Below are 27,723 nucleotides of genomic sequence, written 5' to 3'. Positions count from 1 at the left end.
GGAAGGGGATGGAGGAACACCAGTTCATATTATGTGTGTCTAAAATTATCACCATGACCCAGATTGTGCTGGGCAGTGGCCAGTGTCATCACAGTGCTCAGACAGTTCTCTGACATCAGATATCTCAGTATCTACAGTGGCAGATACTGACACTGAAGCACTTCTGAAAACACGTAAAGAAGCTGAAGTGTATTAAGGCATCCTTCTCAAATACCAACATTCCACTGATGACACAGCTATAAAACAGAGTGGCATACAAAATCTATAAGCAACATATCTTGTGCAAACAGACATTGGTGTTGAAGTCCAGACATGTCTGTAAGTATAAAATAACCTTGCTCATTAGCTGTATTAGGGAATGTTATACATCTTAGGTAAAGCACTTCTTGGGCATCACCAACTGACACCTGAGGTACTTGGTGATGCGCTCTACCAAGGATGGTAGTGTCCTCCAGTGGGACTGATGGACCTCTCATGCACCTCCAGATAGAGATTCCTGGAACTTCTCCATGTCAGCTAATGGTGCCAGTGGATCCTAAACCCATGGCCCTTCACTCCTGTGTCAGATGGGGTGCCTTGTTGTCCACTTAACCATTCATGTCTGTAACCCTTCGTTGCATTTTGACATGTGTTCAATTATGGCAAGCAACTGTGGTCATCTCTTCCAAAAAGTCCTTCCTAATGCGCTCTTGAAAAGACATGGTCTTTCTTACTGCTTAGGATTATTTTTGCAGAAGCTCTGCTAGAAAATGTCATTGTCTGTCTAGAACAACTTCTCCTTTCTCTTCTTTTCTTTCTCAGACGTGCCTACTTGTGGATGTTATGATATGAATATGTAAGCTGCCATGTGCTATATCCTCTGCACACAACTCTGTACAATAAAATCAAAGTCCATTGTTACCAGGGACTGTGTTACATATTGCCATGAAGAGACATGTTTCATCTGTGCAGGTACCTGACATTCAGAAGCAGTCTGACACAGAAGTATGTGTGTTCTTGATGCACATGAAGTCACAATAACCTGTAAAGAAGACCCTCCCACACTAGAGTGTGCCACTTGTTCTATGTGCCACTGGCATACAACAGCACATATACTGCCTCTGCCTCAAGTGTGGATGGATAAAGGTGTGTTCCACTGCACTCTGTCTGTCTGCATAAATGATGTAATGCTACAAAGCCCTGGAGTGCACTTGAGTGCAATCTAATATCACCTACCCATGCCATACATTGACAATGACAGACAAGCATGCCTCCTCAATGACCCTAGACCACTGGTATAAGACCCCTGCCCTCAGAATATATATACAACACAACAGTAAGCTTCAGCATAATGGTGCCCATCTGCTATCATGTCAATGACATCCACTAGTATGACCCATATTGTTCTTCTTGCACATGCATGTGGGAAGATCCCCTTACTTCTCTTAACTCAGATATGCAGCAAAATGTTGTAGAGATATTAAACATCTGTCTTTAAATGCAACTTATGATTTATGACCTACCTGTCCAAAGCAAATCCCTGAAACAGGAAATGTAAAGGTGTTTGCCTCAAAACCCCATGGAGCAACATCAGGCCTGCATGGTTAGGCATGGCATTCAATTCAGTCCCCCATACAAGAAACACCCACCCTCTCCCACAGCCACTGCTTAGCATAGGAGGTAATTAGGAAATGACAGTAGACAAAGCCATGGCAAGAGTCACATCGCAGATACCTCTGTACTACATTGTTCATTGTAATCAAACTCTCAGGAGTGGCACAGGTTAAAATGGTTTCCACCTCTCCAACCAAAAACAACATGGGGTACTGCATGAAAGGCCATCATCACACAAACATCTACCAAGCAACAGTGTTACACTGATTATTCCCTTCAGAACCTTATCCCCCATCAAGTACACTGTTTGATATTGAGATTAGTTATGCCCTAAATAATCACAGGCCTATGTGCTCTTCTTCTTACAAAACATATCTCAGACCTCCTGCTGTGAAACTTAAATTACTGTGGCAGCACAATTCAAGAGTATTAATAACTCTGCTGTATACATCTCCTAAATTAGCAGTTATTTTTGGCAGCTCAACTCCTCATACCCCACTGAAACAACGTACAAACACTGTAGGTCTGTAACCATAGTTCTCAACTGTCATGATCTTTGACTCATATTTTTGGTCCATTTCTCATAAAACTGTAGTTTTATGGCAAATCCCTGGCAAATCATTGAGGACTGAAGTTAGAAAATACTGGCAGACATTTGAATGTTAGCCTTCATATCCCTCAGAAAGTTAATGCTAATACAAAACCTGTTATTCTATCAACTGGCTAAGCTTGTAAGATCAATATTTAAAAAGTATCCCTATTTTTGGTCCTTTGCCCCCCATTATGTGTGGTTTTGTTCAGATTTTTTGGTCTAAGATGTTGAGAGGTATGTGTGTAGCTGATGTACAAATGCAGTTTCCTGCCATTGTTTAGGCAGTATCCCCAGTTCATTTACCTCAGGTGTAATGTTACTGAAAGGCTTCAGGTTCAGCCTGGATCCGAAAACTTCACTCTGTAACAGGTAATGGTAGCAACTTCTATACCGCAAGGAGCACAGCTTGACTGTAGCAGTTGTTATTGTGCATATTTTGGAGAATTTTAGCTAGGTAATTATGTTAATGAGCCCCCTTTGACTGAATGCCTCTGAATAGGGTCTATGTTAAAACAAGAAACGGAATAAATTGCGAACGCTCCGATGAGCGAAAACACATATGATCGACATCGCTATTGTGAGATCATGGTACAGTGAAGATCGGAAAATTTGCCCTTTCCTCACTGTAATGCGATCTCGGAATTGGAATATATTTTTTAGATTTCGAGCATATGAGTTTTTGCTCATCGGAGCGTTTACAATTTATTCCATTCATTGTTTTAACATAGACGCTCTGAATAATACTTTTATCATAATGTGCACATGACCAAGGATGTACTATAAGGCTCAGCACAGATTTTACACTCTCATGAGGCTCTACAAAGTGCTTTCATCATGTGTAGCATATCATTGACCCCAGCAGTTATGTCTATAAATGTACCTTTTCATAATGGGTCACAGAGGAGCTTAACTGCAAAACTGGCAGCAATTTATTTCATGGTACTGTTTGTACCATGAGACCATCCTGCCGTGTGTACATAATCTGCATTATGATTTCACTGTGATGTGTCATATTAAGTGCACAATGTGGCACATCATGTGTCTGCAGTAGCAACGTGCAGCAATATTAAGTGCACAATGTGGCACATCATGTGTCTGCAGTAGCAACGTGCAGCAATATTAAGTGCACAATGTGGCACATCATGTGTCTGCAGTAGCAACGTGCAGCAATATTAAGTGCACAATGTGGCACATCATGTGTCTGCAGTAGCAACGTGCAGCAATATTAAGTGCACAATGTGGCACATAATGTGTCTGCAGTAGCAACGTGCAGCAATAATAAGTGCACAATGTGGCACATCATGTGTCTGCAGTAGCAACGTGCAGCAATATTAAGTGCACGATGTGGCACATCATGTGTCTGCAGTAGCAACGTGCAGCAATAATAAGTGCACAATGCGGCAAATCATGTGTCTGCAGTAGCAATGTGCAGCAATATTAAGTGCACAATGTGGCACATCATGTGTCTGCAGTAGCAACGTGCAGCAATATTAAGTGCACAATGTGGCACATCATGTGTCTGCAGTAGCAACGTGCAGCAATAATAAGTGCACAATGTGGCACATCATGTGTCTGCAGTAGCAACGTGCAGCAATATTAAGTGCACAATGTGTCACATCATGTGTCTGCAGTAGCAACATGCAGCAATATTAAGTGCACGATGTGGCACATCATGTGTCTGCAGTAGCAACATGCAGCAATATTAAGTGCACGATGTGGCACATCATGTGTCTGCAGTAGCAACGTGCAGCAATATTAAGTGCACAATGTGGCACATCATGTGTCTGCAGTAGCAACGTGCAGCAATATTAAGTGCACGATGTGTCACATCATGTGTCTGCAGTAGCAACGTGCAGCAATATTAAGTGCACGATGTGGCACATCATGTGTCTGCAGTAGCAACGTGCAGCAATATTAAGTGCACAATGTGGCACATCATGTGTCTGCAGTAGCAACGTGCAGCAATATTAAGTGCACAATGTGGCACATCATGTGTCTGCAGTAGCAACGTGCAGCAATATTAAGTGCACAATGTGGCACATCATGTGTCTGCAGTAGCAACGTGCAGCAATATTAAGTGCACAATGTGGCACATCATGTGTCTGCAGTAGCAACGTGCAGCAATATGAATGTACATCGTATTCCTCTGGACAGTGACTCATTAAATGGTCAAGGCTTCAGAATGCCTTGAGGGTGAACAAGGATTTACAAATATTTCTGTACTTTATGTATAGACACCACCTGGAATGCTGCTTGGTGACTCCTTTGAGGATCCCCAGTATAAGATGGATTCATGGCAAAGCCTTGTCAGGGTGGTTATTGGTGCTACTGGTATTAATCACTCTGGTGGACAGTGCATGCACCACCTAGACCATCAGCACTAGAGGTAAGAAGAGGACAGAGACACTGTTCCTGAGATGCACAGTAAGGATTCATAACAGGTACATTTTATTGTAAGTAAAAGGGCCCCCACAGTACATATTTTCATGTGTCTTGTCATTTTCTGTACTGTATTTTACCACGTGACCAGATAAAGGAGAACAGGCTCCTATTTTAGAGATATATGGAGCGTAACTCCTCACCTAGGGGTAAGTGAGAAAACTGTAGTACTAGAGTCGGGTATTGGATGTCATGGGATATATTATCCTAGCATATAATTATGCTGTGGTAATTGTAACACCAGTGGGGAGCACCACTGCATACCTATAGCAAGGAAACTGAGCCAAATACAAGATATTTTAGTGGATTTCATGGGTTTATTGTGGCAAATTCAACTACCACAACCACGTCAAACAAAACCAAGTTTATTGCACAAACAGAGCTTTCAGGTCTACACCCTTCATCAGTGATATAAAAACTAATTAAACTCACACTTTAAATAGGAGCATCATTAATCACAAAACAACAGCCAGCCTATCAAATAAATTCTCCCACCCCTTCTCTTAAAAAAGGAAAATTTTTTACATTTTTCATATCACATGTATATACACACACACACACACACACACACACACACACACATATATATATATATATATATATATATATATATATATATATATATATATATATCTACACACACACATATATATATATGGTTCCCCTTCACAAGATCGAATGGATGGAAGCTCGAAATTCATAATCTCGAGACCAGAATCTCGAACTTCCATTCACTCGAAATTGTGAATGGGAGCCTTAGGTTTAAAAAAATAAAAAGTTAACTTACCTTATTGCAGGGGGCCAGGTCCCCTGTACCCTAGCAGTTTAAATGTGAATGTTCCATGACCACACTATAGTGGAGGAATGGAAAACATTCCGTTTTGCGCTTAGGCATATAGTGCGGAATGGGAGATTTCCCTTTCCTTCACTGTAGTGCTATCTCGGAGTAGGTATATTTAAGTAGGGGTGGAAAGGTGTTATATTTTTTTTTTTGTCCCTTTCATATGTTTGAGTTTCTCTAAATTCGAGATTCTTGTTTCAAGTTTATGACTTTCAAGTTTAGAGACATTCGATTATGTGAAGGGGAACCATATACACATATATATATATAGATTCCTGTCCCAGAGATTTCCCATACTCTGGAACAGACTACCTATCTATGTCAAACAAAGCTCCTCATTAGCACTCTTCAAGAAAATTCTTGATGATTGGATGGGAAATGGGAAATTCACTCCGGGGATCACTTCTATGGCTCTGCTCGACAGGGGCACAGGAAAATAATTTTCTTGGGTGGCGAAAGCCAGGGTACATTTTTTGGCTAGGCTTGTATGGGCCCTAGGGCCGATAGCCTAGTACCTACCTATGAACCTATGAACCTATATATATGCACACATACATACACACACATACACATACATATACACATACATACAACAATATACAAGATAATTCTCACAAAAATTACATAAAAAGCCATTCTTTTTAATAAATATTTAAGATTCCACACATAGTAATAATTAGTTACAGGTTATCTCTCTGTCTTTTTATTAAAATAGGCTTTAAACTAACTGCAGTTTTTATAACTGGTTCAAAATCTGCCCTTAATCTAACGATCCACTTGTATTCTCGTAATTCCAGAGCGTTATTCATATCCCCACCTCTAATTCCTAAAGAAACAGAGTCTATCACTCTAAATTTAAAATAATGGCTAGAATTATTTTCTTTAATATGTTTGTTTAGAGCATTAGTAGTAATATTCCTTCTAATGTCGGATTTATGCTCCACTATTCGCTCCTTAACTTTCCTTGTGGTTTTACCCACATAGAATGAAGGACAAGCTACACAAGTAGCTAAATAGACTATTTGAGTAGCGGAACTGTTAAAAATATACTCCTCATTTGTTAGTGGGTGTATGAATTTATTCTCCCCGTCTAATATATCACCAGAGCAACTACAATTAAAACATTTTACTGTACCGGTTTCATTAAACTGACTTCTTGATGTTATTTGTTTAAAATCTTTATAACATAATTTCATCTTCAAACTTTCTGAGTTCCTATATGCAAAATATGGCCTCTCACCTATTAACTTCTTTAACTCTGGCATCGCCATTAAAGTTGTCTAGTTTTTTGTATAATTTGTTTTATTTCATTTGTGTTCAAATTATATGTTGTGACATATCTAATTATGTTATTTTTTCTTTTACTAGTTCTTCTTGTTGTACCTCCTCTTTTCCCCAAAATTGGACTATACATTTTAGATCATCCTTCAATGACTTAATTATATATATCCTCAACCATCTCAGGCCTATAACTACTTTTAATGAACTCTTCCATCATTAACCTCACCTGTTCTTGAAATTTCACATCCTCAGTATTAAGCATACTTGCCCTTATCAACTGGGCTTTTATGATACCTTTAAATGTATGCGGTACATGCATGCTTTTCCTGTTCACATACCTATTAACTTGAATCGCCTTCTGATATATAGAAGTCTCCACTCTCCCATTCTTCTTATATAGCTCTACATCTAAAAATGCTATTTTACCCTTTGAAGCTGACATTTTAAATGTTAAAAAGTTAGTTTTTAGATTTAAATACTTTATGTATTCAATCAATTCATCTACTGTGCCATCCCAAATTAGGAAGCAATCATCTACAAACCTTTTTACTTAATTCATTATGTTCACTATAGACATATGGCTTTTTGGGAAAAGAGGCGGTACAAGAAGAAGAACTAGTAAAAGAAAAAATAACATAATTAGATATGTCACAACATATAATTTGAACACAAATTAAATAAAACAAATTATACAAAAAACTAGACAATTTTAATGATGATGCCAGAGTTAAACAAGTTATTAGGTGAGAGGCCATATTTTGCATATAGGAACTCAGAAAGTTTGAAGATGAAATTATGTTATAAAGATTTTAAACAAATAACATCAAGAAGTCAGTTTAATGAAACCGGTACAGTAAAATGTTTTAATTGTAGTTGCTCTGGTGATATATTAGACGGGGAGAATAAATTCATACACCCACTAACAAATGAGGAGTATATTTTTAACAGTTCCGCTACTCAAATAGTCTATTTAGCTACTTGTGTAGCTTGTCCTTCATTCTATGTGGGTAAAACCACAAGGAAAGTTAAGGAGCGAATAGTGGAGCATAAATCCGACATTAGAAGGAATATTACTACTAATGCTCTAAACAAACATATTAAAGAAAATAATTCTAGCCATTATTTTAAATTTAGAGTGATAGACTCTGTTTCTTTAGGAATTAGAGGTGGGGATATGAATAACGCTCTGGAATTAAGAGAATACAAGTGGATCGTTAGATTAAGGGCAGATTTTGAACCAGGTATAAAAACTGCAGTTAGTTTAAAGCATATTTTAGTAAAAAGACAGAGAGATAACCTGTGACTAATTATTACTATGTGTGGAATTTTATATATTTTTTTAAAAAGAATGGCTTTTTATGTAATTTTTGTGAGAATTATCTTATATATTGTATGTATGTGCATATGTATGTGTATGTGTCTATGTGTGCATATATATATATATATATATATATATATATATATATATATATATATATATATATATGTGTGTGTGCGTGTGTGTGTGTGTGTGTGTATATATATATATATATATATATGTGTGTGTGTGTGTGTGTGTGTGTGTGTGTGTGTGTGTGTGTGTATACATGTGACATGAAAAATTTAAAAAAATTGTATTTTTTTAAGAGAAGGGGTGGGAGAATTTATTTGATAGGCTGGCTGTTGTTTTGTGATTAATGATGCTCCTATTTAAATTGTGAGTTTAATTAGTTTTTTATATCACTGATGAAGGGTGTAGACCCGAAAGCTCTGTTTGTGCAATAAACTTGGTTTTGTTTGATGTGGTTGTGGTCATTGAATTAACTTTTGGAGTGTACCTGGAATTACAGTATTAGCCTTTTTGGAGAGAGATTTATTGTGACAAACACATACCTGAAATGGTATGCCATAATGTCAAGCCTGCTGTAACACAGTTCCATGCATTGAGGGCTGTTGGCATACTAACACTTTCTATGCACTGTCATGGCGATGGCAGTCTTACAGTAAGCAGCATATACATTTCCTAGTATCTGCTGTGCCGTGCCCCACAGAACATCCACAACTGTGCCATATTTGACTGAAATACCAATGGCATTCTGCCTTTATGTGTACTCTGTCCTGCATTGAAGCTTACCTTACATCATGGTGATTGCATATCATATGCTTACAGATGCCCGTGTTGTGTCCACTTAAAGATTGATACCCTGCATATTCTCTATCAGTGGTCATGTCAAGCAAAGACCTTCCTTGTCCATATCCCTCACATTTTATGGATTAAATGAAGTAGTTTCTGTTGTTCCTGTTTTAAAGTTACAATCTTTTTATGTATGATATCTCTTTAAATGAAATGAAGGCAGGGGCCTGGACATTTTAAAAGGAAGTGAGGTCATTAAGTTTGTGTTCTGAGGAAGTCTTTGATGAGTGTAAAGATGAAAGTGCTAAACAGTTTTGGTATATTAAATTTGTTTCTTTGGTTTACCTGCCATGTCTTTTTTTTAAGTCTTTCTAGTGGCATTGTTTGCCAAGATTATTGGTTTATGTACCCATATAAGACATGCCAACACACCTTCCATGGCTTGTGTTTCCAACTAGTACATAAATTACATTATTGTTAGAAATACTCCCTGGGGCATTGGTAATACCAGACTGAACCCTTTTACCCCCATCTTCTAGTAAGAATGTATCTTGTACTATGTCTAGTCATATTTATGTCCCCTTCTAGCGCTGCATACCAAGCATATGTTTAGTCGTTCTGTAGCTACTTGCAAGGCTCGTAGACACAGGTATAGCTCTGTTTTTTCTGTCTCTCTGTCTTTCTTGGAGTCCCTACTTTACATTTTTATTTAATGTCAACTGTTTTATTTTTTTCCATTTCTGGTACTACTTTTTGCAGTTCCAGCCAAAGATGTGACCGTGATGCAGCAGTGGTCCTTGCTCTGTGGTCTTGCCCTACCTTTTTCTACTGGGTATCCCTCTGTCTCCAGGCCTGACTGTCAACAGAGTGACATAAGATTTGCAGTGGGAGGTGACCTTAAGAGTTCCTTGGTTGTCTCTGGTAGCAGGTCATGGGAGTGGGGTGTTGTTGCACCATCTTTTGATGCCACTGTTAAGTCACAGTATGTTACCCAGCAGGATTTGGAGGAAGTGCTGAGGAAGTTTCTGGAACAGCAGCTTGATATCTAGTATGGCCACCTTCAAAATGTCCTTATGTGGCTAACAGAATCACACCCCTGACTGGTACTGTCCAGCATGCCATATGAGGCAGGGCCCAGGGGAAAATGACGAAAGGAACTGATTACTCCCTTGTTGATATTTGTCTGCATTCTCTGTTTGTTTGTCTGGCCCTGCTTCCATCCCTATACTTTCTTTCCTTCCCCCGTCTTCCTCTTACATCCTCCTTTATCTGCTGTTCTTGAAAAAAAATAAAAAAGGCACCTGTCACAAAGAAATGTACACCCTTCCTCCCCTTCCCCCAGTGCCACTCTTTCCCTCCACGTGTCATCCGGTATGTTACTCTGCTTGTTCTTTTTCCTTTCTGACTGTCGTATACTCCCATTTCCTCCCAATTTTTATCAATAAAACTGACAGGCACTTTGCTAAGAGCCATGTAATATGTCTGTCAGTAATTCTCATAGCATCATTAAGTTACAGTTGTAAATGCACATATTCGTTTGCATGTATACCATATGCATATTACTTGCTGTTCACAACTTCTGTAAATGCGGCCACAATAAACTCTTGTTTTCAACATCAATGTCACTTACTTGAGTGGATTTCTGTATTAGTTGATTGTCGAGGCTCTAAATGCCTACCATTCAATTACATTTACCTTAGAGCCACATCTCACTACATGACATTAGGCATGTTTCTGAAGCCCAGGTCATGTAACCTAGAATAAAGGTTCACAAATATAAAAAAAAAAAAACAAATATAAAATAGTATATAAAGAAATATGACTAAATATGTTATTTAAACATTTGAGGCAAACAAGAAGAAATGATGATCGATACAGATAAATACAGCATAAGCAACTGACTCCACTCAGAAATATATGATGGTCTTGTAAAACTATTTAGATTTAGACAGGTTTTGACATATACTTAAACTCAGTTCATAATGTATTTTGATGTATTCTTCACTATACTAGTCATTTGTATAGATACTGTAATTTAACATTTTAGTAATCCTAATATAAATAAAACCAAAAGGCTCAAACAGGATCAGGAATAATGATATTATCAATATAAATGCTCACCCGGACTCTGCCAAAGCTTGGTGTGAAGGAAAGATTAGTTTGTTTTTGCTTCCTTGGATTTTATATATTGGGATTTATTTTCATTACACTGTGTTTTACTTGTATTCTGCTTTCAATTGCATATTTAAACTAGGAAAGAGACCACAGCTGTGTCTCTTGTGAGCTACATAGACTTTGTCCCACTCACCCACCCTGATGCTGTTGTGTTCTTAAACACAACTCTCCTTCTAGTTGCCTGCCCCTTATGTTAATTTGACAACATATCTCCTTCCCTCTTCTCTTTCACGGGCTGTTGTGAGTAAGCACAAAATTTTCATTTTGTGAAATCACTCCCCTTCAACTATTACATTTATTGGCCATTCTACTGTATTCCACAGAACCAGAATACGAAGTGCCCACCGCCTTTCAGTCTATCTTGCTCTTTTAAAATTAGTGGCTCTCCACTTAGATAGCTAAAGCTTAAGTTACCCCTTTACTTCATATTTATTTATTTATTTATTTATTTGACATTTGTTGACGGGGAATGTCCATCTGAGCTAGAGCCCTTTTTCAGTGAAAGCCTGGAGAGAAAAGCTCCACAAAAGCACACAAAAGGGTTGCGGTAATACCAGTAATGAGAACAATATAGAGTAGAGTGTAGTACACAAATTGGTTACAAAATATTGCATTTTCCATGAATGCACGCATAAACAAAAGATATGATTAATTTGAGAACACTACAGAAAATATAGAGTGGCGTACTCTGGTTATAGAAAGTAGCATCTGATGCAAAAGTGCAGAGTAAGTAAAAAAAAAAGAAATGCTTTATGCATATCTAACTACATAGTGCACACTGCAGCTCTTAGGATATTGAACCATTTTTCCATCTTACATTTAAAATCTGCAACATTTACTCCAAGACCACCAATTATTGGACAGCTCACATTCTGCATCTCAGTAGTCATCTTGGGATTATTGCTTCTGTTTGGCTCCTGGTGAGAGAAGGAGCACAGTGACATTATTTTCTGGAGACTGTCGATCACTAGAAAGCCTAATAACTGGTTCATAGGTGCCAGCTAAGAATTTGTGTTTATATTTTGTTCCTGGTGAGAGAAGGAGCAGAGTGCATTGATTCCTGACTGTTTCTGGTTGGGCAGTGAGTTTCTGTGCTTGGTGTTTCTGATTGGTCTGGTTAATATTAAAGGCATCTACCAGGAAAAGGCTACAACAAGCCTACAGACCCTTGCATCATCTGGGACAATACTGTGGATTACCAAACAGCTTGTGGCCTGTTTCTCATCTCGGGGTTGGTGCTATTGGAAAAGTCTCAGAAAGTCATGGAAAGTCTCAGGGACTGCTTTGAAACCACAGACTGGGATGTCTTCTGGGAGGCAGCTACGGTGAACAATCTGGTGAACATAGATGGATATACTGAGACAACTATGGCTTATATATCCAAATGCATGGAGGATGTAATGAACATCAAAAATATTAAAGTCCAAATTTAATAAGTCTAATATCTGAAGTCATTTATGACAATTATAATTGGATGAAATTAAATTTCATAATTGTACAAAATATTGATAACATATAAAACTAACCCTAATGCAAGATATTGGAATTTCATAGCAAAAGGATGACACACTAATCTATCAATTGAGAGCAAAACAAATCTTTTATGTTCTGTTAACTTAACATTTAATTTACAAGTATGGAATATATTTACATGGAAATATATTCACAGGGCATTTATTACACCTGATAAACTAAATTCAATTCACTTGATAAATCCATTTGTTGGAGATGTTCTTTAATCTGTAAAGCTGATTGGCCGCATATATTTTTTGATTGTATTAATATAACCAAATCTTTTAGTCCTCTTAAATGTTAATGATACTATTGGAATGAATAAAAAAGATCTATACCTACTTTGGTCCATACTAGCTGTGGCAAGGAAATGTATAACTAGAAAGTGGAAGTCTTCACAATAACCTACTCTGGAAGAATTCTTGAGATTGATGGAAGAAACAGTGACATTAGAAATCAAGGTGAAGGAATCGAGAATTTCACCTAAAACATGGACAAACCAATCCTTTAGAAAATGTTTAACTCTTATTGAGACATTAAAAATGAACCCTAAATAATTAATGTGTAACATTATACTTTATTAACTGAATATTATAAATTTTTGTTACTAATTTCATATATTTTATTAATTCCCCCCCCCTTGGTTCAGGTCAATTGTACATAGTGTATATAAAGGTTTATAATACTTGTTTATTGATGACTGTATTGTTAAAGATTATATTATTTGGAAAATAAAAAATTATTTAAAAAAAAATAAAATAAAGCTCCAAAGATTAAAAAAAAAATATTAAAGTAAGAGCCAACCAAAAACCATGGCTAAACAGCAAGGTATACGAGTTGCTGAGGGCAAGAAGCACAGTTTTCAGGGCAAAGGATAAGAAGGGTCTAAGTGTGGCAAGGGCTAATCTAAAAAAGGGTATCAAGAAGGCCAAGAGGGAGCATGGAAAGAGGATACAAGGATGCTTTAAGGATGCAAAAGACACAAGGAACCTGTGGCATGGCATTCAACAGCTAACTGACTACAAGACCAAGTCAGCTCAGTGCGATGATAGCACCAACAGCTAACTGACTACAAGACCAAGGCAGCTCAGTGCGATGATAGCACCAACAGCTAACTGACTACAAGACCAAGGCAGCTCAGTGCGATGATAGCACCAACAGCTAACTGACTACAAGACCAAGGCAGCTCAGTGCGATGATAGCACCAACAGCTAACTGACTACAAGACCAAGTCAGCTCAGTGCGATGATAGCACCAACAGCTAACTGGCTACAAGACCAAGGCAGCTCAGTGCGATGATAGCACCAACAGCTAACTGACTACAAGACCAAGGCAGCTCAGTGCGATGATAGCACCAACAGCTAACTGACTACAAGACCAAGTCAGCTCAGTGCGATGATAGCACCAACAGCTAACTGACTACAAGACCAAGTCAGCTCAGTGCGATGATAGCACCAACAGCTAACTGACTACAAGACCAAGGCAGCTCAGTGCGATGATAGCACCAACAGCTAACTGACTACAAGACCAAGGCAGCTCAGTGCGATGATAGCACCAACAGCTAACTGACTACAAGACCAAGGCAGCTCAGTGCGATGATGGCACCAACAGCTAACTGACTACAAGACCAAGGCAGCTCAGTGCGATGATGGCACCAACAGCTAACTGACTACAAGATCAAGTCAGCTCAGTGCGATGATTGCACCAACAGCTAACTAACTACAAGACCAAGGCAGCTCAGTGCGATGATGGCACCAACAGCTAACTGACTACAAGACCAAGTCAGCTCAGTGCGATGATTGCACCAACAGCTAACTGACTACAAGACCAAGTCAGCTCAGTGCGATGATAGCACCAATAGCTAACTGACTACAAGACCAAGTCAGCTCAGTGCGATGATAGCACCAACAGCTAACTGACTACAAGACCAAGGCAGCTCAGTGCGATGATAGCACCAACATCTAACTGACTACAAGACCAAGGCAGCTCAGTGCGATGATAGCACCAACAGCTAACTGACTACAAGACCAAGGCAGCTCAGTGCGATGATGGCATCAACAGCTAACTCACTACAAGACCAAGGCAGCTCAGTGCGATGATGGCGCCAACAGCTAACTGACTACAAGACCAAGTCAGCTCAGTGCGATGATTGCACCAACAGCTAACTAACTACAAGACCAAGGCAGCTCAGTGCGATGATGGCACCAACAGCTAACTGACTACAAGACCAAGTCAGCTCAGTGCGATGATTGCACCAACAGCTAACTGACTACAAGACCAAGGCAGCTCAGTGCGATGATGGCACTAAATTTCTGGACAGTCTAAACATGTTTTCTGCAGATTTGAAGAGAAAAACAACCTGGAGGCTGTAAAGCTTCTCAATGACCAAAAGGAGGCGGTAATTAACTTCAGTGCTGTGGATGTAAGGAACCAACTGAGGAAAGTGAATCCCAGGAAGGCTGCTGGCCCTGATAACATTCTGGGAAAAGTATTGAAAGGTTGTGCAGACTGAGCATAGTTCTGATGGACATCTTCAATACTTCACTTGTCCAGGAAAAAGTACCAGCATGCTTCAAAGTTACCAACATAATCCCTCTACCCAAAAAAGGCAACCCCACCTGCCTAAATGATTACAGGCTGGTGGCCCATATGCTAAATGTAATGAAATGCTTTGAAAGACTGGTTAAAAGGCATTTGATTACAGCACTACCCCAATCCTTTGACTCACTGAAGTTTCCCTAACGAGCACGATCAACTGCTGATGCCATTTTGGTGACACTTCACTTCACATTGGAGCATCTTGATGAGAAGAACAACTATGCCAGGCTGTTGTTCATAGATTTCGGCATTCAATGCGGTGAGTCCAATGCAACTTATAGAACAGCTAATCAACCTTGACATAGATAAAGGACTTTGCAACTGGATCCTCAATTTCCTGACTGGAAGACCACAAAGGACTGCTCTGTGAAAGCTAGCAACAACCGCATCATCAGATTTGCAGATGACACCACAGTGGTGAGACTCATAAGTGGTGATGACGACAGTGGGTACAGGAATGAGGTCAACTCCCTGACTGAATGGTGCAATAACAACAATTTGGACCTAAATATCAATAAAACAAAAGAAATTATTACTGACTTCAGAAAAAGCACTGCAAAGCACCTGCCCCTCAAGATCAACAATGAAGAAGTGGAGAGAGTGCAAACTACAAAGTTCCTGGAGGTACATATATCAGAGGATCTTTCTTGGAGTATAAACTCAGGCCAGCTAATTAAAAAAGCCCAGCAGTGACTACACTCCCTAAGAAGGCTGAGAAAAGCAAAGCTCTCTATGAGTTCTCTAAGTACCTTGTATAGAGGAGCAATCGAAAGCATTATCACCAGCAACTGCACTGTATGGTCCGGTAACAGCACAATGGCCGAAAGGAAGAAGCTGCAAAGAATAATAAGAACAGCAGAAAAGATTGTAGGCACTAGTCTTCCTACCTTACAGGAGCTCTAAGATCGTGGGCACTAGTCTTCCTACCTTACAGGAGCTCTAAGATTGTGGGCACTAGTCTTCCTACCTTACAGGAGCTCTAAGATCACGGGCACTAGTCTTCCTACCTTACAGGAGCTCTAAGATCGTGGGCACTAGTCTTCCTACCTTACAGGAGCTCTAAGATCATGGGCACTAGTCTTCCTACCTTACAGGAGCTCTAAGATCATGGGCACTAGTCTTCCTACCTTACAGGAGCTCTAAGATCGTGGGCACTAGTCTTCCTACCTTACAGGAGCTCTAAGATCATGGGCACTAGTCTTCCTACCTTACAGGAGCTCTAAGATCGTGGGCACTAGTCTTCCTACCTTACAAGAGCTCTTTGAACTGAGATGTAAAAAGAGGTCCCACAAAATACTGAATGACACTTCTCATCCAGCGTATGGTTGGTTCACTAAACTTTCATCTGAGAGAAGGTTACGGAGTAATACTCCCTGAAGTGTTGTTACCAGTACAGGATCTTTGTGGTCTTCCAGTCAGGAAATCAAGGATCCAGCTCCACAGTCCTTTATTTATGCCAGAGTTTATTAGCTTTTCTATAAGTTGCATTGGAATCACTGTATTAAATGGCGAGCTGTTTATAATTGAAGTCCACCATGATGGCTTGTTTTTACAGGAATATCTGGTTTTGATCCGGTAAGGTATAGCAGAGTTTATGCAGTTGCTTAAGTGTTTGTGCAGGGCATTTACATATGCTTCTCTATAGTGATCATTGATGCCTGCAATTGCCAAAGGTATGAAACATTTTATACCATCGCTTAGTAGGCTGTAGTTAGCTTTGGTGAAGTTGTTTATTATTTTTGTTCCTGTGAGGGTGGCTGTTCCAGTAATTACTTCAAACAAGACTGATTTGTGGTCTGACCTAACCAGGGAGGGCATCATGCATGGGGAAGTACAGTGACCCCCCCCATGTTGGTGAATACTATGTCCAGAACATTAGAGCCCCTAGTGTGGGTGCAGACTATCTGTTCCAGAGCAGTTGTGTTAACAAAGTCCAGGAACTTCTGAGTGAGATCTTTGCTTGTGTATGTCCCCCAGTCTATGGAAGGACAGTTGAAATCTCCCATGAATAATGGTTTGGGTTGTATGGCGAAGGATTCCAGTAAATCGAGGTAGGCGGGGTGCTTATCCTGATTCATGGTGGGGGATCTATAGCTAGCACTGATGTGGTATGGTACACTCCCAATAGTTAATTGGACATGGATTAGTTCAAGAGATTCATGCTGTTTGACCAGTCTTGAAGCGTATTTGGTTTTAATGAACATGGATACAACTCCACGTTAGGTTCCTTCATGTTCATTTCGAGGTCTAAACATGTGGAAGGAATTGTAGCCTTGCACAGCCAGGGTGCTCTCAGTGGCCTTGAAACATGTCTCGGTAACTGCACAGACAATAGCATCCTCCAAGGTGAAGAGTGCTTCCAAGGAGTCCAGTTTTGTGTTTAAACTCCTAGTATTAAGCAGCACAACCCTGAGTTTATGTCAATTAGATTTAATTATGTTGGAAAATGTGTTATTTTACATTGCCTAAAACAAGGCACTGTGGGCAAAGCAAGAGCCTTTGCCAGTATCTGAAAGCCTGGGGGGGGGGGGGGGACAGGTGCAGACCATCTCTAGGAAAGCAGCGAGGTCTGTCCATCATATCCTCCCAGGCTGACAGATACTGGAACCTCCTGGACTAACACCAGAAGCTGAGCCAATTGTTGAAGTCAATCATTTTTTGTTTATATTCTCACATCATCCTGGGTCAGGGTAGGATACTGCTTAAGGATAGGGACATACCTGTCTGGGACAAATAATCAGAGTGTTCCATCATGTCTCTCTTGATATAGTCCAGAGAGGTACATCTCAAGTCATTCACTCCAACATGGCCTGTGACAGAGTCACAACGGTACTTGTTGAGTGACTTGAGTGAATGTGTGATTTGTTGGAACCTGGCACCTGATAGGTAGTTGACTGTGACCTTCTCCTTGTCCAGTCTGGTGAGGGGGACATCTGTGGGTCTCACTATGGAGTCATTTATGACCAAGACATTTGATGTGTTTTGGTCATTTGGTCAGGGCTTATTTGTTGAGACACAGGTGTGTGTGCTGATATGTGTAGTGGTTTCTTTATGCTTAGTGGTGAGTGTGAGTGGTGTGCTTTACAGCGGTCTTGTTTTTTTGGTAGGCTTTTAGTGAGTACCTCTGCTTATGTGGGTTTATGTGTCATGACCTTATTTTGTGTGGGAGGTGATGTTTGCATGAGAGGTGAAGCATGTGTGCCGACAACTTGTTTGATGTCTAGTTTGTTTTTATGTGAAAGAACTAACTCCAGTTCTACAGTGTATTTGCATCTCTCAAATAGGGTTTTCATTTTCTTTAGGAGTAAATGGTTGTCTGTATACATGAAACAATTGCTACATTGCCTCAAGATGCTCATATCAATCAAGCTGGCAGGAGAAATGATGGGAAACTGCTTGTCCATTGTGGCAGGATTTTTATGACTGTGGTATTTGGGAAGGAAGTGGGGTAGCTGGACTTAGTCACAAACAGAAAAATGAAGCAGCAATTTGATGTAAATACAGTTAATAAAGTGCAGTGCTGAGCACAAACCCATGGAAATGCAAGGCTTATATACAGACTAATTTAAACAGCTTTAACACACTTACCAATGGGAAGGCCCCAAACTTAGCCTTTCTCCAACTGTCCCCACCTCAAATGGGTCCTGAGCTACACACTTTAGCCACAAGGGTGCAGGGAGGCCCTCTTAATATAAGGTGGCTGGTCTAAGGACATAGTGATACCAAACAGTGTAGATTCAGCAAGTCTGAATCTAGCCTATGCTATGTAAGGTAAGGAAACACAATTTCTAGATGGGAAGGAGTAAGGGAGAGTCACTTAAAGGTCAAAGTGAGAGTATTTAGTAGTATACTAACAGATGACTTGTAGTGGTACCACCCTCTGGACAAACTAATGGTTCTTCTAGCAGCTGTGAACAGTGAGAGACTATGGAGAGCACTTCCTACAGAGGATTTTAAACTGGAGAGCTTTGCTTATATGCAAGCACATGGAACAGCAATGCTTTTATATGAGCAGGATGAAAGACTTTTATAAGGTTAAACCCTCAGGCCAATCAAACAAAAACACAATATGCTATTGGCCAGTAAGTTGAATTTAGCTCTCTGCTCCCACCAGAGTGCAAAAGAACCCTCCCAATGTAAAACAAACTGGTTTTGACCTCAAGTACAGTAATAAATGCTTTACAATAGAAGTAAGAATTAATGCAACATCAGGAATCCTTGGAAATGGGTTCAATAACCTTGAGAAAGGGTCACAATGAACAAAAACCTTGCAAGACATAGCAATATTTTGGCAGACTCACTTAGAACAGCTTTTGCAGTATCAGAGAAGGTTAGGAAATATCAGCATATTGTTAAAATAACCTAAGAGCAGTACAGTAACAAACAGATGGGATTTCTATAACAAGTGCAGGCTGAAAACAAGTGATAAATTCAACAAAATAAATGCAGCGCAGAAGTGTTGTGTCACTAAAACCATACCTCTCAACTGTATAGATTTTCACAGAATGTCCTGATTTTTGACACATATTTTTCATAAAATTGTGGTTTTCTGGCAAATCAATGGCAAATAATTAAAGACTGAAGTTAGAAAATAATGACATACATTTGAGTTTCAGACTTCATATCCTTCAGAAAAATTCATGCTAATCAAAAACTGTTATTCTGTCACATTTCTAAGTTTATAAGGGCAATATTTAAAAACTGCCCCTACTTTTGGGCTTTTGTCCCACTTTGATTTATGGCTTTATCCAGATTTTTTACTGTCAGAGGTTGAGAGGTATGACTGAAACAGTTAGACCAAGTGCAAAAATATACTTATATCAGCTTTGTAGTTCCCAACAATTTTAGAAGCAATCCAAATCTTGGAGTCACAGGTATCTAAGCCAGGCACAAGGAAGCTCTGCGTAAATGAGCACAATCACACAAAAATGTAATTCTTTTACGAGTAGGATGAAAGACTTTTATAAGGTTAAACCCTCAGACCAATCAGTGAAAACACAATAAGCTATCAACCAATAGTTTCTACCTTGGATGGGTTGAATTTAGCTCTCTGCTCCCACCAGAGTGCAAAAGAACCATCCCAATGTAAAACAAACTGGCTTTGAGCTTATGTGCAGCAACAAATGCTTTACAACAGAAGTACGAATTCCTGCAAATATCAGGAATCATTGGAAATAAATTCACTAACCCTGAGAAATGTTTATAACACACAAAAACTTTGCAAAACTTAGAAATATTTTGGCAGACTTACTCATAACAACTTTTGCAGTATCAGAGGAGGTTAGGAAATATCAGGATATTGTTAAAACAACCTAAGAGCAGTACAGTAACAAACATATACTTTCTTTAAAAAAACAGTGATAAACTCAACAAAATAAATAAATGCAGCACAGAAGTGTTAAATATCACCGAAACAGAGCAAGTGCAAGAAATATACTTATATCAGCTTTGTAGGTCTAGATAATATTAGAAGCAATTCAAGTCTTGCAGTCACAGGTGTCCAAGCCAGGCACAAGGAAGCTCTGATATCAGAAATATCCACTTTTTATGGCTTGGTTATGAAAGACCTTGAATAAAAGGTGTCATAGAAATTGTTTATGTGAACATGTAGAAATGTTTTGACTTATTAGGTTAGCAAGTAATCAGTGGCTTGGCAGATTGCATGTTTACCTTTGATGCTGGAATATCAGAAAGCTGTGGCTTTTGTTTCCACCCCAGGCACTTGGATTTATTCTACACTATTGGGCGCATGTGGGAGTATAATGTAAGTACTACACTCCACAATGTGTCATTCTCCCAATGAGATGTTAAATCACTGCCTGGTCTGCCTGAGTTATTGGTAGCTTAGGTGGATGCAAAAGATCCCACAGCACTCAATTGAAAAGAGCAGGGAAGCCTTCCTTGTAACCTGGCCAAATTATCTCTTGTCAGTATGATTACTACAACTGATTCGCACATGGAATGAGGCCACAGACCTACTGGGACTAAGCTGATCAACAAAAGATAAATAAATTATTTAAGCTTAGCAAATATAGTTTAAATAAATATAATATAGCCTAGATGCATTATTGGCTTATTGATAGAGCTGCTTGTTTAAAATAAAATAACAATAATAAAGTAATGTGCAGTGCATAATATCAGGGATACATCAGGGATCCAAATAGGGTCCTGTGTTATTCATGTTAAACTCTTTCAAGTGTCCTTCCATTTAAAATATGAGAGCATAGTAAACCGTTCACAAGTAAATAAATCTCTATAAAATAATTTGAATAGCTTCTACAAATGGCTCAGTGACAACCAAATGTTGTTCAACATTTGTAAGAGGAAAATTATTAATTTTGGTCATTATAATGAAAAAGTTAGATATTTATTGCACCTTAATTTCCTGGATACTATAGTATCTTACACCAACTTAGAAATATATACAAAGCAAGTTAAAAGTTGATAAGAATATTATTGCTGTTCTAAAAGCTAATAGGCTGATTGGTTAATGTTTACTAGCCATATACAATTGCAGACAATATTTTGGTCACCCGCATTCAAAAATGCATAAAAAATGGAGAAAAATAATGAAGCGTCACTAAAACGTACAAGGGCTCTATAAATCCATGGCTGAAGGCTGCAGATTTTAAACTTATACTCTGCAAGATAAAAGGTGTAGAAAACATTGGAATGACCCAATTCTTTGTTTGTTGTGCGACATTAGTGACACAGAGAGTTAAAGCCTTGACTGTGGCTCAGACAACCTGAGTTTGATTGGCAGCTTGGACACTTTCACTGCAAAGCATTAAAGGATAGGTGTGAGCATGCTGGGTATTTCAGTGTTTGCTGCAGTGGAGGCTGGAGCTTGTTACAGGATAAAGCTAAGCTGGTGGTCAGGAGGACAGAGAAGACATGACTACCTTGAAAGGGTCAGGCAGGGTCATGTACTGAAGTTACTCCCCAATGCTAGCAAATCTAGTGATGAAAGACATTGGCATGCTAAGGGCAGGAATTTTGGAAAAAAAACCCAGTGAGTTGCAATTTGATAGCTCCTTACTTGATCCTGTTCCACTATTTGTGCCCTGGCATCTTGTACCCCTGACAAACCTGCATACTTGGGCCTGAGGCTGTCTATGTATGTGGGAGACCATCCCTAAGGGGAGCTCTTCCTGGCAAAGGATTACACTGTGGGGGGGGGGGGGGTGCCAGAGTTTGAGGAGGAGGAGGGACAATTGGAGTGCACAATAGAAGAAACTTGTTTCAGCAGCTGCACCCAAATAATAAAACTAACAAAAATCTGTTTTATCACTCCCACAGAATCTGGAGTGAATGTCTTAATATACAGATTTATTTGGACTGTATCACTGAAGGCTATATATACACTGCAGGTTAAACATATCAAGAGTAAAAGAGGTACCAGATTATATTCAAATTGGCTTGGCCAACATTCTCACTCTATTACTGTATTCTGAATTCTGATTCTGTTGCAACTTTTAAACTGCTCATGCAAAAATAATGGTCAAAAACAGTCTTACATTTATGAGTCTTATTTATATCAATATATGCATAAAAGTATGCAAGTATTATGGCTCCAAATTGCATTTTAAGAAGCACTGTTGTTTATTTATTGACAAAAATTGTATATTGTGTCTGACAATGTGGCAGATATAGTGTGATTGCCGTGTATGTGTGTGATTGTGTGTGTAACTGTAACTGTTTAAAATGGATACACTGTTTGACAACGATAGCATCATACTGTGACTGCCATTTCTTATTTTTGATCTGACTGAACATTTTACGTGTCCACAGGCTGAACCAGAAAATGGTCCAGTCAACAAATACAACTTAAGTAACTAACTGAGCAGTTAACTAATAAACTACTTAAATAAATAATAAAAGAGTATTTATTTGGTTATAGGTAACAACCATGGGTGCCCTTCTGTAGCCACAACTCAACTGTAGGAAAACATTAAAAAGGTGAAACACAAGTTGCAGAGTAAGTACCATGCCTACCACAAGTACACATTTCACAGAATGTATTCTAATTACACCAAACAAAAAATTCAGCCCCATATAACACATATGTTATACTTAAGGCATTAGTAAGCTGTGTTATTCTCTACAGTTGTATTACATTATATTATAGATATACTATAATGTAGAGTGACTATAAAGAACTGTTTAATGTCAAGCCACTTGGACAGACCATAGGCCTAGTGGGACCAATGCAATCAACACAGAGCTATGTAGATAAACTGCATAACCAAAACTGCTCTAAAGCTTTTACAAAGAGAGGGAAAGGAGGCCGACATACAAAAGTGTAGGAAGAGAATTCCCTTTATTTATTTTTGATTTATTTGCTTACTTACTGGACTGGCCTATTGGATCCCTTTCCATCATGACCCTGGCCCAAAGCATATGCAGTGTAGTTGTAATCACAGCTGACATATAAAATAATACAGCTTAAATGTCAAAAAGTCTCTTATAGATTGGTTTAACAAAGAGGAAACCTTGCCATCTCAGTGTAGAAAGACTACATAGAGATAAGAAGAGACTTTTTATAGTTTTAGAAAGAGCCTGGAAAAGTAAACTTTATGGAAGAAAAGAAGAGAGCTTTAATTTGAATATTAGAGCAGCAAAACGAAGAGTTACTCAATATAAGAAGATCGAAGAGAAAGTGATGTCCAATAGGAGGTGAGCTGGGAATAAACCTACAGATTTTTATACAGCAAGATTTTAGTTTCATGGTGAGGGAAACAGAATCAACACCAAATATTCAAAAAGCATATTCTAATGATGAATTTATGTCTTATTGTTATGTTGGTCATAGGAATAGGGACATTTATCCATGTAGGACTGGAAAGAGAAGTCCAGTCTAAGGCCTGTTTATTTATTTAATAATTTTTCATTTTATTTGTTGACAGAGGTAGAGCTCTAATCCACCTGGAGCACAGCCAGGTTCATCCTGGAGTTACAAAGTTGTGCATTCAGTGAATAACAGTAGTCAGTACCCAGTAGCCTATATCTTAATGGGAAGAAATAACACATTGTTTTGTACTCTTGGTAACAACAGCAACAAGCAACAGGTGAAATCTTATTTGATAGAATAAAACATTACTTCTAGAGCTGGACTGAAGTTATATACAGTACTTACAGAAGGTAAATATATACAGAAGTAGAGAGTGAGGAAGACAGGAGTGAACTGGACAAAAAATCTGAACTCGGAGGGGTATCGGAGGAAATAGTCTGATAGTGTGATAGGGGATGCAAATGAGGGGGCATGAAAATGGGGGTGTGAGACAGAATAGAGAGGAGACGGGATGTAGATATGAGATAAAATGGGGAGAGAACAAAGGGGAGCAGATTATGGAGACTAGTAGATGAAGGTGAGTGGAATGACATTTGAATTATTAAGGTAAACTTTAGTTAAGAAAGTTTAAATACTTGGGATCAACAGTTCAGAGTAATGGTGAGTGTGGAAGAGAGGTGAAGAAGAGAGTACAGGCAGGATGGAGTGGGTGTCTGTAGCATGTCAGGTTTTTCCATCAAGAACTGTACCTTTAAATTCTTGCAATTTCATACTCACTACTTCAATAATACTGCCCATCTACAGTTTCATACTCATTACTTCAGTAGTACTACCCATCTACAGTTTCATACTCATTACTTCAGTAATACCGCCTGTGACTGCCATGCCCTGGCCCAGCAATCAAGGAGCCTCAATCCTCACCACTAACACCAGGGAGGGCATCTCATATAAGACAAAAGGATAACAAATACACACAATAAAGTATAATTTCCCTTAAGTGCACACAGAGATCACAGTCAGTCTGGAGCTGGTTGCTCCCTTGCTCCCCAGGTCCCCAATAAGATTCCCCACTGGCACAGCTATAGGGTCCAGATCTCAGCCTAGCTGGCAAGCTAACCTCCAGTACCCTCTCTGTCCAACCAGTGCTTCATGTCCCTGCCCAAGTAGCTGACACACAGACACACTTTAAGATAAGTATTTATACAACTTCACAGACACTCCTGGGAAAGGCTGACACAGCTTCTCCAGCTGTGCCCCTTTACCCAGACTATATGATAGTAATTATTACCACCACTAGCTAATAATTATCAGCTACCCAAAGGCCCTTAAACGGGTGTCCAATTATTACTATACAATATTATTATCCAATTGGTAGTATAGCCCAGGGCTAAAGCTATAGGAGTGGCTTAGACAGTAAGCTCTATAAATATGCAATGTACTCTAGAGATTAACTTATCGCTACATAAACAAGCCACAGGTAAAACGTTTTAAAATATTTAATAATAAATAATTAAAACACAGGACAATACTACTACACCATAGTGCTATTCAAGAGTTCAGATATCACACAGAAACTTAAAATAATTCTGTAGTACAGTTCTGACATAATAGAAAAAGCCCAAGTCTAATCTTTATAGTCCTAGCTATTTCTAGAAGAAAAAAATACTTCTAACATACTACTTATATAAAGAGAGCATAAGGCAATGCTGAGTTAGATGTCCAGACCAAAATGCTTAATAATCTCTGGTTCTCACTGTTTAAATTGCTATTGCAGTTCTCATAAACATTACATCATCTTTTTCACTTTCTGGAGTTCCCAGGCTGACACATTAACTACATTTACATACTTTACATCCCCCTTTATTATCTTGCAGCTGGTCAGGAACACAGCAATAAAAATATATTTGCATGTTTAAGTCTAGCAATTTAAATTTTGGTTAAAACAATAGAAATAAGTTCTTCATCTAGACTATTTGGCACCACTGTTCCCTTGAAAGGGTCACCACATGCTTTTACTGGGTCAGTAGAGAACACTGTTGCCACGTTTTTGCAACAACATTTCTTTACATTTAAAACAACAAGCATGTAGTTTACATTTATATTTACAAATGATAGAATTATGTATCAAATTCTATTTGACTAGGCTGGCAGCCTTCACCCCTTGTCTACCAGTCTTCACACCGCCCATCTACAGGTTCATAATCATCACTTCAGTAATACTGCCATCTACAGTTTCATACTCATCACTTCAGTAATACTGCCCATCTACAGTTTTATATTTATTACTTCAGTAATACTGCCATCTACAGTTTTATATTTATTACTTCAGTAATACTGCCCATCTACAGTTTCATAATCACCACTTCAGTAATACTGCCATCTACAGTTTTATATTTATTACTTCAGTAATACTGCCATCTACAATTTTATATTTATTACTTCAGTAATACTGCCCATCTACAGTTTCATAATCATCACTTCAGTAATACTGCCATCTACAGTTTTATATTTATTACTTCAGTAATACTGCCCATCTACAGTTTCATAATCATCACTTCAGTAATACTGCCATCTACAGTTTTATATTTATTACTTCAGTAATACTGCCCATCTACAGTTTCATAATCATCACTTCAGTAATACTGCCATCTACAGTTTTATATTTATTACTTCAGTAATACTGCCCATCTACAGTTTCATAATCATCACTTCAGTAATACTGCCATCTACAGTTTTATATGTATTACTTCAGTAATACTGCCATCTACAGTTTTATACCCATTACTTCAGTAATACTGCCCATCTGCCTTAATTTCTGTTGCCCCTTTCTTTTTTTTGTTTTCAATCTTTCCCAGCATCAGTGTCATCTCTGAGAATGTTGTTTTTACATCATTTGCACAAAGTATTTGAGTTTTAATTCTACTATGAGGCCTTACAGGGAACGATATTGACTGATTCAATGTTCTTGCAGACCACATGACTCTGAAAAGTTTTCTCCAACACAGTGTTCCAGTACATAGCCTTATTTATAGTCCAGCTTTCACAGTCATATGTTACTGACTAGGAAAACTAAACCTTTGACTATGTGGACCTTTGTTGACAATGTGATGCCTTTGCTGTTTAAAATCATACCTAGATTTGTCAAAGCATTCTTTCCAAAAAGATTTTAATTTCATGGCTGCAATCATGATCTGCTGAGATCATTGAGGCCACAAAAATAAAATCTGCCACTATCTCCACTTCTTTCGATCTATTTGCAAAGAATCAAAAAGGATAGATTAGGTTTTTATTTTTATTCTGGCAATAAGCCAGATTGTCTGCTTTATATTTTCACATTTGTCAACATGTTTTGAATTTGTCTTCACTTTCAGCCATTAGAGTGGCATCGTTTGCATATCTGCGATTGCTAATATTTCTTCCAGCAGTTTTGATTCCAACGTCTGAGTTGTCTAACCCAGCATTTTGCGTAACATTCTCAGTGTATAACTTGAATAAGTGAGGTGAAGATATACAGCTTTGTACCCCTTTCCTTATCTTGAATCAGTCAGTTATCCTACATTTGGTTCTTTTACTGTTTTGATTCAGTCAGTTATTCTATATTTAGTTATTTTACAATCTTGTTCTGCAAACAGATTCCTTAGGAGGCAAATAAGGTGACCAAGAATCCCCATTTCTGTAGGAAATAGCCATAGTTTGTTAAGGTACACAGAGTCTGTAAAGCAGAAGTAAATATTTTTTTTCTGGAGCTCCCTTGCTTTCTGCACTATCCAGCCACAATGGCAATTTGG

General features: G+C 38.6%; 1 pseudogene; it reads left to right on the top strand.

Moving 5' to 3' along the window:
- The window catches only part of LOC122803233, a 35,294-nt pseudogene extending 25,386 nt beyond the window's left edge, over nucleotides 1-9,908 (top strand).
- Nucleotides 9,909-27,723: the final 17,815 nt, after the last annotated feature.

This window comes from Protopterus annectens, chromosome 5.part1, assembly GCF_019279795.1.
Source record: "Protopterus annectens isolate FY-2018-M chromosome 5.part1, PAN1.0, whole genome shotgun sequence".
In the NCBI taxonomy this organism is placed as follows: domain Eukaryota; kingdom Metazoa; phylum Chordata; order Ceratodontiformes; family Protopteridae; genus Protopterus; species Protopterus annectens.
Note: the sequence above shows the minus strand (reverse complement) of the source record. Positions and strands in the feature narration are given on the sequence as shown.